Below are 9,778 nucleotides of genomic sequence, written 5' to 3' on the forward strand. Positions count from 1 at the left end.
AATATGATTGTCAGATTCACAATGGCCAATACCAGTTCATTTCAGCTCACTAATACCTAGGATATTAACCTTTATGTGTTCCATTTCATTTTTGACAACTTCCAATTTTCCTAGATTCATACTTCATATATTCCATGTTCCAGTTATTAATGGATTTTTACAACTGTTTCTCCTTATTTTGAATTGTGCCCCAGCAGCAAATGAAGTCTCCAAAAGCTTTACTCCATTCACATAATCATAGTCAACTCTACTTTGAGGAGGCAGCTCTTCCCCAGTAGCATTGTGAGTGTCTTCCTACTTGAGGGACTCATCTTCCAGTACTGTATCTAACTATATTCTGGTGTTATTAATGTATTCATCTGCTAGCACTATATCTGATAATGTTCTGCTGCTATCCGTAAGGTTTTCAGTAGCTAAATGCCCAGAAGTAATCTGCCTCTCCTTCTTGCTAAGAAAGTCTGTCTTAGTCTGGAAACTCAGTTGAAACCTGTCCACCATGGGTGATGCTGCTGGTTTTAAAAACACCAGTGACATAGCATCCAGCATCACAGCAACATGCAAGTCACAATAGTGGATTCTCTGGATGGGATATGGCCAGACAAGCTACCTGGCCAATTGATTGGAAGAGATCCATATTTGTGCCCATTCCAAAGTGAGATTACCTAATGGGATGTGGAAATCATTGAACATTATCATTAATATTATTGTTGTTGTTGTTATGTGCCATGGAGTCGGTTCCAACTCATAGCAACCCTGAACAGGGTTTCCGAGGCTGGAAACCTTTATGGGAGGAGAAAGCCTCCTCTTCCTCCCATGGAACAGCTGGTAGTTTTGAACTGCTGACCTTGCAGTTCGCAGCCCTATTCGTAATCACTACGCTACCAGAGCTCCTTATTATATGTTGTTGTTGTTGTTATGTGCCGTGGAGTCGGTTCCAACTCATAGCGACGACCCTGTACAGGGTTTCCGAGGCTGTAAATCTTTACAGAAGCAGAAAACCTCATCTTTCTCCCATGGAACAGCTGGGAGCTCTGGTAGCGTATTGGTTACGGATCAGGTTGCGAACGCAAGGTCTCTTATACTTTGGGCATACTATAAGGAGGAACCAGTCCCTGGAGAAGGACATCATGCCTGGTACAGTGGAGGGACAGGGATAAAGAGGGAGACCCCCAATGAGGTGAATTGGCACTATGGCATCAACAATGGGCTCAAGTGTAGCTGCATTTGTGAGGATGGGGCAGGACTGAGTAGTGTTTTGTTCTGTTGTTCATAAGGTCACTGTGAGTCAGAATCAACTCACTGGCATTTAACAACAATTCCTGGTGTGGTGCTGTAGGATCAGCATTTGCTGTGAACCACAAAGTCGGTGGTTCAAATCCACAAGCTGCTCCTTGGAAATCCTGTATAAAGTTGCTAAGAATCAGAACCCACTTGATGGCACTTAACAACAACAACATTGTTAATTTGATCTGTGCCTTTTTGAAGTTACTTTCCCTCTTTCCTTCATTTACTTATCCATAAACTGAGAAGAATGATATTGAAAATTGTCATGCAATCTAACATTTTGGATATTATATATACAATTTTCATTCAGATAAAAGGAGGGCAAACATAATATTGATTTATCAAGGCTGATTTGACAGTCTGTGTTCCATGACCACCCGACTATATTTGCAGTGTCCAGCGAAACTTTTACTGAGAAAACATTTGAACTTGGTCTTAAGGAAAGCCATAATGTATTCAGTGAATAGAAAAACATAGCCGTCTTTTACTTTTCAATAAGTAATTTACGATCCTCAAAATACATTGCTCAATTCCCTTTCATGCTACTCAGATCCTCTGGTGATCTTAGGACTAGAGAAAGAAAACAAGTTATTTCATCTGAGAAATTACCCCACTGGGCCAAAGCATATAAAATAAAGCTTGTAATGTTAAAGGATGACGAGAGGGCAGGAAAACTGAGAGTCAAGCAGAAATGGAAAAGTTTGAAAAATCAATTGGTGTTAAAACAAGATCAGTCAAGAAGGGAAACATAATAGCTGTATCTTTGAAAGTTACCTATTGATAAGTCAATCCAGTCTGTTCCAAATGAATCATTACAGATGCACCGAGAGAGGGTGGTAAAGGTTGGTGGAAAAGAGTGCTTAAATTCTAATAAAGATGAGTTTCATTTTGTCACAAAGGGCGATAATTTCAATGAGAACTAGAAGGAGTCTTATTCAATAAATAATATAAGCATCTAGGGTATGATCTAGTACTAACTAGGGAAACAGACCTAAAGAACACTTCGATTGAACTTTGGAAAATGCCAGCAGTGTTTTGTTGTTGTTGTTACAAGCTATGGAGTTAGTTCCAACTCATAGTGACATATATGTAGTTTCCAAGGAGTAGTTGATGGGTTGAAACTAGTAAGTTTGTGGTTTGCAGTCCATTGTTTATTCTACAATGCCACACCAGGACTCTGGCTATATGTATTTGCTTTCTAATCTTGTGACCTAATAGCTGTGGGACCTTCATTTTCTGAGCTTCAGATTCTTATCTGTAAAATGTGGTTATACTATATATATATTTTTGTTTTTATTGTGAATTAAGTGATAGTTTATATGGGAGAACATCAGTTTTACATTCATCACTCCATTGCAATAATTACAATCCCCTCAGTGCATGGTTAATAATATTTTGCGGCAAGGAATTACTGTAAAGATTAAATGAGATAATGTGGGTGAAGCATACAACACACGGCCAAGCAAATGCTCAGTAAATATTAGTTACCTTCTTCCTCTGAATGGTGCAAATTATTAACGAAATAGACTGCTAATGAAAAGTTATGTGGTTGTAGAGCACCCAGAGGTACCTTGGAAGAAAATCCTGGTGATCTACTTACAAAAAAGCATCTATTGAAAACCCTATGGTGTACTAGGACATGCATCAAATTGCTATGTGTCAAAACTGACTTGAAGAAAAGTGGTTAGTGGTTTTCCACTCCCTGGATTAGTGCCTAGCCTACACCATCTCTACTTTTTTCCACAAAATCATCTGAGCATCATGGTTATCTGTTACCTCCCTGTACCATGTGACTGGTCAGAAAATGGGAATATTCCAAGATTCGAAATTAGTCAAGGTGCAGGCAAAGAGGCTTAGGTCATTATTTTCATCTTCAGACTCAGACTCAGCTTTAACACTGTATTTTTTTCTTAACTTTTTATTGCAAACTGAGTGGTTTACAGAACAGATTGGTTTTACATCTACTAATTCATACACATTTTGTTTCATTTCATTGATTGCAATCCCCAAAATGTAATATCACTTATTCCACTTTTTAGCTGTGTTTCCTGTTTCCATTCCTCCTTTTCTCCTAACCATTCTGAACTTTGTCCTTGGGTAAATGATGCACTTTTGAGCTCAAATGGTTGCTTATTCTAAGGCATATGTACCCCTGAGTGTTATTGTTTCCTTTGTAGATCTATCGTTTGTCTAAAAACTGAACCATAAGGTGAGTTCATTTCCAGACCTGAGTGAAATTAACTAAGGGCCATCTGTCTCTGGGGTTCCACCAGTCTCTTTATCTGACCATTAAGACTGCTGTTTATATGATTTTGAGGTTTGCTCCACATTTTTCTCCCACTCTATCCAGGACCTAATATTATCCCTTTCCGAGCAATTGCTAGCTAAAGAGTAATTAGGTACTCACCAAGGTAAGAATAAGGTAAGAATAAAGTGACATTCTTTCCTGTGTTTATATCCTTGTGGAATCTGTAGGGAAGAGATACGATTTTTGCAGAGCAAGATTTAGTCTTTGCTACATTGTTGGCCACAGTATCAAACATCTTCAAAGCTCCACCTTCATTTCCGACAACTGCCATATTATTTTTGCAGCCCAATACTTGAAGTGGTTGACTTTTTTATTTTCTCTTTTACTTTTTTTTTTTTTTTTTACCAATAATCATAAAAACAGAAATAAGTAGCAATTTATATGTCTCAACAGAAATATTTATGCAGCAACTTTAGAAATGTCTCACGTTTTCTTAAATCGTCTTCACAATTTCTATGTGAAATTATTATTCTCAGTCCCATTTTACAACTAAGAAAATTGAAGTTAAGAGGTTAAATACATTATCAGCATCACATAATTAAAAAACAATAAAGAAGAGTTGGGGCTTAGAGAGCGGTCCTCTGAATATTAATCTCTTGTTCTTTAATTAAATAAATGAATATGTAAAACAATTCCTGGCACACAGTAGGTGCTCCCTAAATTGTCTTACAATTCACTGTACTTTACTACTGCTAGCAGCTTTCTTTGCACAGGAGGAGAGTCTGTTAATGTAGCTTATTTTCAGCTCCTATTGCTATGGTAATGTTAATTATTAACATCTTGTTCTAAAGACCATTATCCCAACAGAGATCATACATAGGGCTCCTGCTATAATGAGCATAGCTTCTGGTTGCGGGCAGGGATACATTTTGATTCCCTTCTACAGCCTTACAAAGTTATTTTGCCATTTGTAATCTTTGTTTATTGGAAAACAAGATAAACTCACTCCAGCCTGTTCATGCTGCTTAATCCTCCATTTAAAAATTTTTTTTCAAGTTCTTTCTGGGAAATGTAACTCTAAAAAGGGTGTTTAGAATACCACCATCAATTGTGATATATAGATTCAGCTAGTTAGTGGAAGTAGAGAACATTTGATACTTTTAAAAGAAACTTTTCTAGATATATTAATTCCTAGGGATTAACAGCTTTTGAACAATCAATGTTCATCCATTGTTGTTGCCAGACCACAATTAAATAGAACTCTATTCATTTACTAGATACGCTCCATACCGATATGCCACTTTATTGGCATTGTAGCACACTTGCATTAAGTCTTGCTTCTTTTCATCTGTAAACTGAGGGAAGGTAGTTATAACTACACTCACACTGGAATGAATTTTAGTCAATAATTCTGAACTGTTTCAATTCCACTCAGAGCCAGTGAATTGGTCTGAGGACAAAAAGTTTGGTAACTTAAAGTAGGACAAAAAGTTTGGTCAGGCTAGGAATGTATTGGAAACCAAGAAGCCAGTGCTATCCAGTGGGTTCTGACTCGTAGTCATCTGATAAGGCAGAGGAGGACTGCCTCAGAGGGTGTTCAAGATTGCACATCTTTGTGGAAGCAGACTGTGACATCTTTCTCCTGCAGAGTGGATGGTGGGTTCGAATCTGTGCCACCAGGGAAATCACTAGAGTCAACCCTAAACCAGTCTGAAATATCCAAATAGCCCATTAAAGTTCATTTTCTCACTTGATCAATACATTGATTAAATACGAAGTATAAGGAATATAGAAATGAGCAAACATACCACATCCCTTGCTACCTTTAGCAATCATAGGCTCTACTGAAGTCAAAAACCATTTGCTAGCATCTACTGCCTTTTATTTGATTCTGATTCATAGTGACTCTATGTTGTTGTTGTTAAGTGCCATCTAGTTGGTTTTGACCCATAGCAACCCAGTATAGTGTTTCTGAGGAGTGGCTGGTGAGCTTGAACCACCAACCTTGTGGTTCAAAGCGACCTTGCAGTCCAGTGCATTAGCTCACATCACCGCACCAGGACTCTGTCCTATAGCTACCCTATGTTGTTGTTGTGTTGTTAAGTGCCGTCGAGTCAGTTCGACCCATAGCGACCCTGTACAGGGTTTCGAGGGTGTAAATCTTTACGGGAGTAGAAAGCCTCATCTTTCTCCTGCGGAGCAGCTGGTAGTTTCGAACCGCTGACCTTAAGGTTCGCAGCCCGATTCGTAACCACTACGCTACCAGAGTTCCTTATATAGGGCAGAGTAAAACTGCTCCATAGGTGTGTTCAAACCACTGATCTTTTGGTTAAAAGTCCAACACATAACACGCTGTGCCACCAGGTCTCCTTGAAGTCAAGAGAGAGTCATAATAATGTGCCAGTTATTTACCCAAACACTCTAAGGTGCATACCTGCCTATACTCTGGATTTGGCATGCTAGGGATGGGAGTAATTGCTTAATTTCTTAAAATAGACTACACTTCTCAGACTTTCTTGGCACACATAAGGTTCACTAATAAGAAATGCTGGCAGAAGAGAAAACAAAGAAATTAGGTGCTCTTCTTCTCCTCTATCTGTGTGCCCCTAACTCACCAAGTCACTGGGCAAGATGTTGCCAACTTCCTTGATGTTGCTTCTGTTGAAGTCTAGAGTCCCTGCTACAGCCTCTGATCTTGCTTTTTTTGTTGTTATATGCTGTCAAGTTGACTCAGACTCACAATGACACTATGTCTCTGTGTGCAACAGAACCACTGCCCAGTCCGGGGCCATCCTCACAATTGATGTTACATTTGAACCCACTGTTTTTGCTACAGGGTTATTCCATCTCATTGAGGGCCTTCCTCTTTTTTCGGTGACCCTCCATTTCTTTTGAATTGAACAAAACTCTTTTTATTTGAAGACTTGCTGTGGGGGTGGGGAACAAAATGAACGAGCTCCATATTCCTGCTTCGTCTGTGTTTAAGGAAAGTTTCTGGGGGGAGGCAGGTATGTGCAGGAGTCAGAGAGGGAGGAACGTCACCAGCTATGAGATGTACAGAGTTCAGCATCCCCTCAGTGCTGACCGAAGCATTTCGTTAATGTTAACCTAATAGCAATATATGAATACATTCTGGGTACGAATGATTTATAAAAGCAAAAGAAATTATTTTATGCTAAAGCATATATAACTTTCAATTCAGACTTTGCTTTAAAACCAAAAGGCTGTTAGATAAGCTACTCCTGTTCCCCTATGCCTATTGTGCTTTCTTGTCTATCACTCCATTAGTTGCGGGGAAGTGGGCTTTGGAAAAACCATTTTTAACTTCTTTCCCTGCAGGTAGCTCTTCCACAACTTTCTTTATTGGCTTTTTCCGCTATGTCTGGACATAAAAATTCAAGAACAGGATGACAAAGGTGAGCATGTAGGAAGACTGAAAAGTGAGACACCCAAAGGGAAAGCCACAGGGTCTGGTGACAGCACCCAGGGTGTGAGTGATGGTGAGAATGAACTGGATCATATTAGGAATACATAAGAATGTGGATAAAACTGTTCAGTGTTGGTCCAAACAAATTTTGTCCACAAGGTATCCAGTTCAGAACATATCCCCAGATGTTAAACATAGATGTATGGTGATAGATGTGACAAAAAGTAACTTGACTGTTTTTTCCCCACAAAACAAAGAAAATTGTGTCCAGGAACTCTATTAATTTGGATAAGTAGTGCCACCATAACACTTTGGCTACCCGGATATCAGCTTCCGTCACACTGGTGAGATCTTTCCACTTGTAACCTCCTTCCCAACTGGAGAGAATGAGCTCTCCCAGCATAAACACAGACAGAAGTGTGAGTCCAAGGTTATACAAGGGGAGGATACCCCTGAGAGAATGAGCAAGGTCTGTTCTTCATGTATTTATTACCCAATAATACTGAAAGCAGGTATATGACAGAAAAAAGGTAGGAAGGTAACAATTCAACATGAACCATCTTCTGACTCGAGAATCTTGAGGTGTAAACATGTAGTCCTAAAAAGCATCGGTTTCATCAACAGTCTTTAGATCCTCCTCCAGGGGATTTTATGGTGCTTTTTCTGGTGACCCTCCATTTTATCAAGCATGTTGTCCTTCTCCAGGGACTGGTCCTTCCTGATAACATGTCTGAAGTATGAGAGATGAAGTGTCATCATCCTGGCTTCTAAGGAGCATTCTAGCTGTACTTCTTCCAAAACAGATTTGTTCTTCTAGACGTCCATGCTACTTTCGGTAGTCGTCACCAACACCATCATTCAAAATCATCGATTTTTCTCAAGTCTTTCTTATTCAGTGTTCACATTCACATAAACATGAAGCAATTGAAAACACCATGACTTGGGTCAGGGACATCTTAGTCCCCAAATGGATGTCTTTACTCTTTAACACTTTAAAGTAGTCTTGTGCAGAAATTTGCCTAATGTATACATCATTTTATTTCTTGACCACTGTTTCCATGAATGTTGATTGTGAATCCAAGAAGCGTGAAGTCTTTGATAACTTCTATCTCTTCTCCATTATCATAATGCTATTTATTGACCAAATTGTGAGGATTTTCATTTTCTTTACATTGAGGTGCAATCTTTACTGAAGGCTGTAGTCTTTGATCTTCATAAGCATTTTAAGTCCTCTTCCACTTCCAACAGGCAAGGTTGTATTATCTGCACATTACAGGCTATTAATGAGTCTTACTCCAATCCTGATGGATGCCATGTTCTTCTTCACATGATCCATCTTCCCAGATTATCTGTTCAGCATGCAAATTGAGTAAGTATGGTGAAAGGATAAAACCCTGGTGCACACCTTTCCTGATTTTAAACCATTCAGTATCCCTTTGTTCTGTTCTAATGACTGCCTCTTGGTCTATGTACAAGTTCCTTACGAGTACAATGAAGTGTTCTTGAATATCCATTTTTCCCAATGTTATTCATAGTTTGTCATGATCCATTCAGTTGAAAACCTTTGCATAGTCAATAAAGCACAAATAAACATCTTTCTAGTAATCTCTGCTTTCAGCCAAGCTTCATCTGACATCATCCGTGATATCCCTTTTTCCACATCATCTACTGAACCTGGCTTGAATTTCTGCCAGTTTCCTGTTATTGTACATTTGTAATAATTTTTAAATTATCTTCAGCAAAATTTTACTTTCATGTGATAATACTGATATTGTTTAATGATGTCTGCATTCTCTTGGGTCACCTCTCCTTAGAATGGGCATGACTATGGATCTCTTCCAAATGAATGGCCAGGTACTTGTCTTCCAAGTTTCTTGGCAGAGATAGTGAGCACATCCAGTGCTTCATCAGTTTGTTGAAAGATTTCAATTTGTATTTCATCAGTTCCTGGAACCTTGATTTTTTGCCAATGCTTTCAGTGGAGCTTGAACTTCCTCCTTCATATGGTTCTTGATCATATGCTAACTCTTGAAATGATTGAACTAAGGTAATTTCTTCTTTTTTTCCCCCATATTTTAAGTTTTTTGTGTGTGAACAGAGTGATAGTTTACATGGGAGAACATCAACTTTACAACATCGCTTCATTGCAATGATTACAATCTCCTCCGTGCATCATCATTCAACAGTATTTGCTTCCATTCCCTCTGGTTTTTTTGGGGGGGAGGGGGTGCAGATACACAAAAACACTCAGGAATATATAATAATTTAAACAACCAAAGGGCACATTTTGCAAGCCTGCCTCCTGGTCACCAGCTCTCAGTCCCTCTCTTTTCATGAATTGAGAGTCCTCAGCTGCTCCCTCTCTACACATCCCTATCTCTGCCTCCATCTTTGGTGTCACTGCTTCTCTGGATAGGGTCCTGCATTCCACTTGTGCTCTTCTCCTTTGATGGTCCTAGGTCCTCTTAAGATTAACTACTCTCCCATTTTTGTTACAAAACTTCTATCTTTGTAATTGTGACAGTTGCAATTAGTCATGATAACAATTACTCACTATTGAATCATAAAAATCTTATCCTCATCTCTTTTCACCAGCCTGTCTAGACACAATGAAAACTATTCAGTGGGGACTCTATCTCCCCCACACACACTTAAACTAAACTCCCTCTTGAAAACTTGTAAACAAGTCACTTTGTGCCTTTATCACCCCCTCATTTTAGGTAGCCAATGTCTAAGTTGTCAGTCCCTATCTACCCTGTATACCGAAGGGATAGCATTGATACTTGATGTGAAGACTCCTTCCCTCTCTATTGGTATTT

General features: G+C 39.0%; 1 pseudogene; it reads right to left on the bottom strand.

The window, feature by feature from the left end:
• Positions 1-7,053: 7,053 nt before the first annotated feature.
• LOC102835704 overlaps positions 7,054-9,778 on the bottom strand; it is a 37,519-nt pseudogene continuing 34,794 nt past the window's right edge.

Source organism: Chrysochloris asiatica, unplaced genomic scaffold, assembly GCF_000296735.1.
Source record: "Chrysochloris asiatica unplaced genomic scaffold, ChrAsi1.0 scaffold00069, whole genome shotgun sequence".
Lineage (NCBI taxonomy): Eukaryota > Metazoa > Chordata > Mammalia > Afrosoricida > Chrysochloridae > Chrysochloris > Chrysochloris asiatica.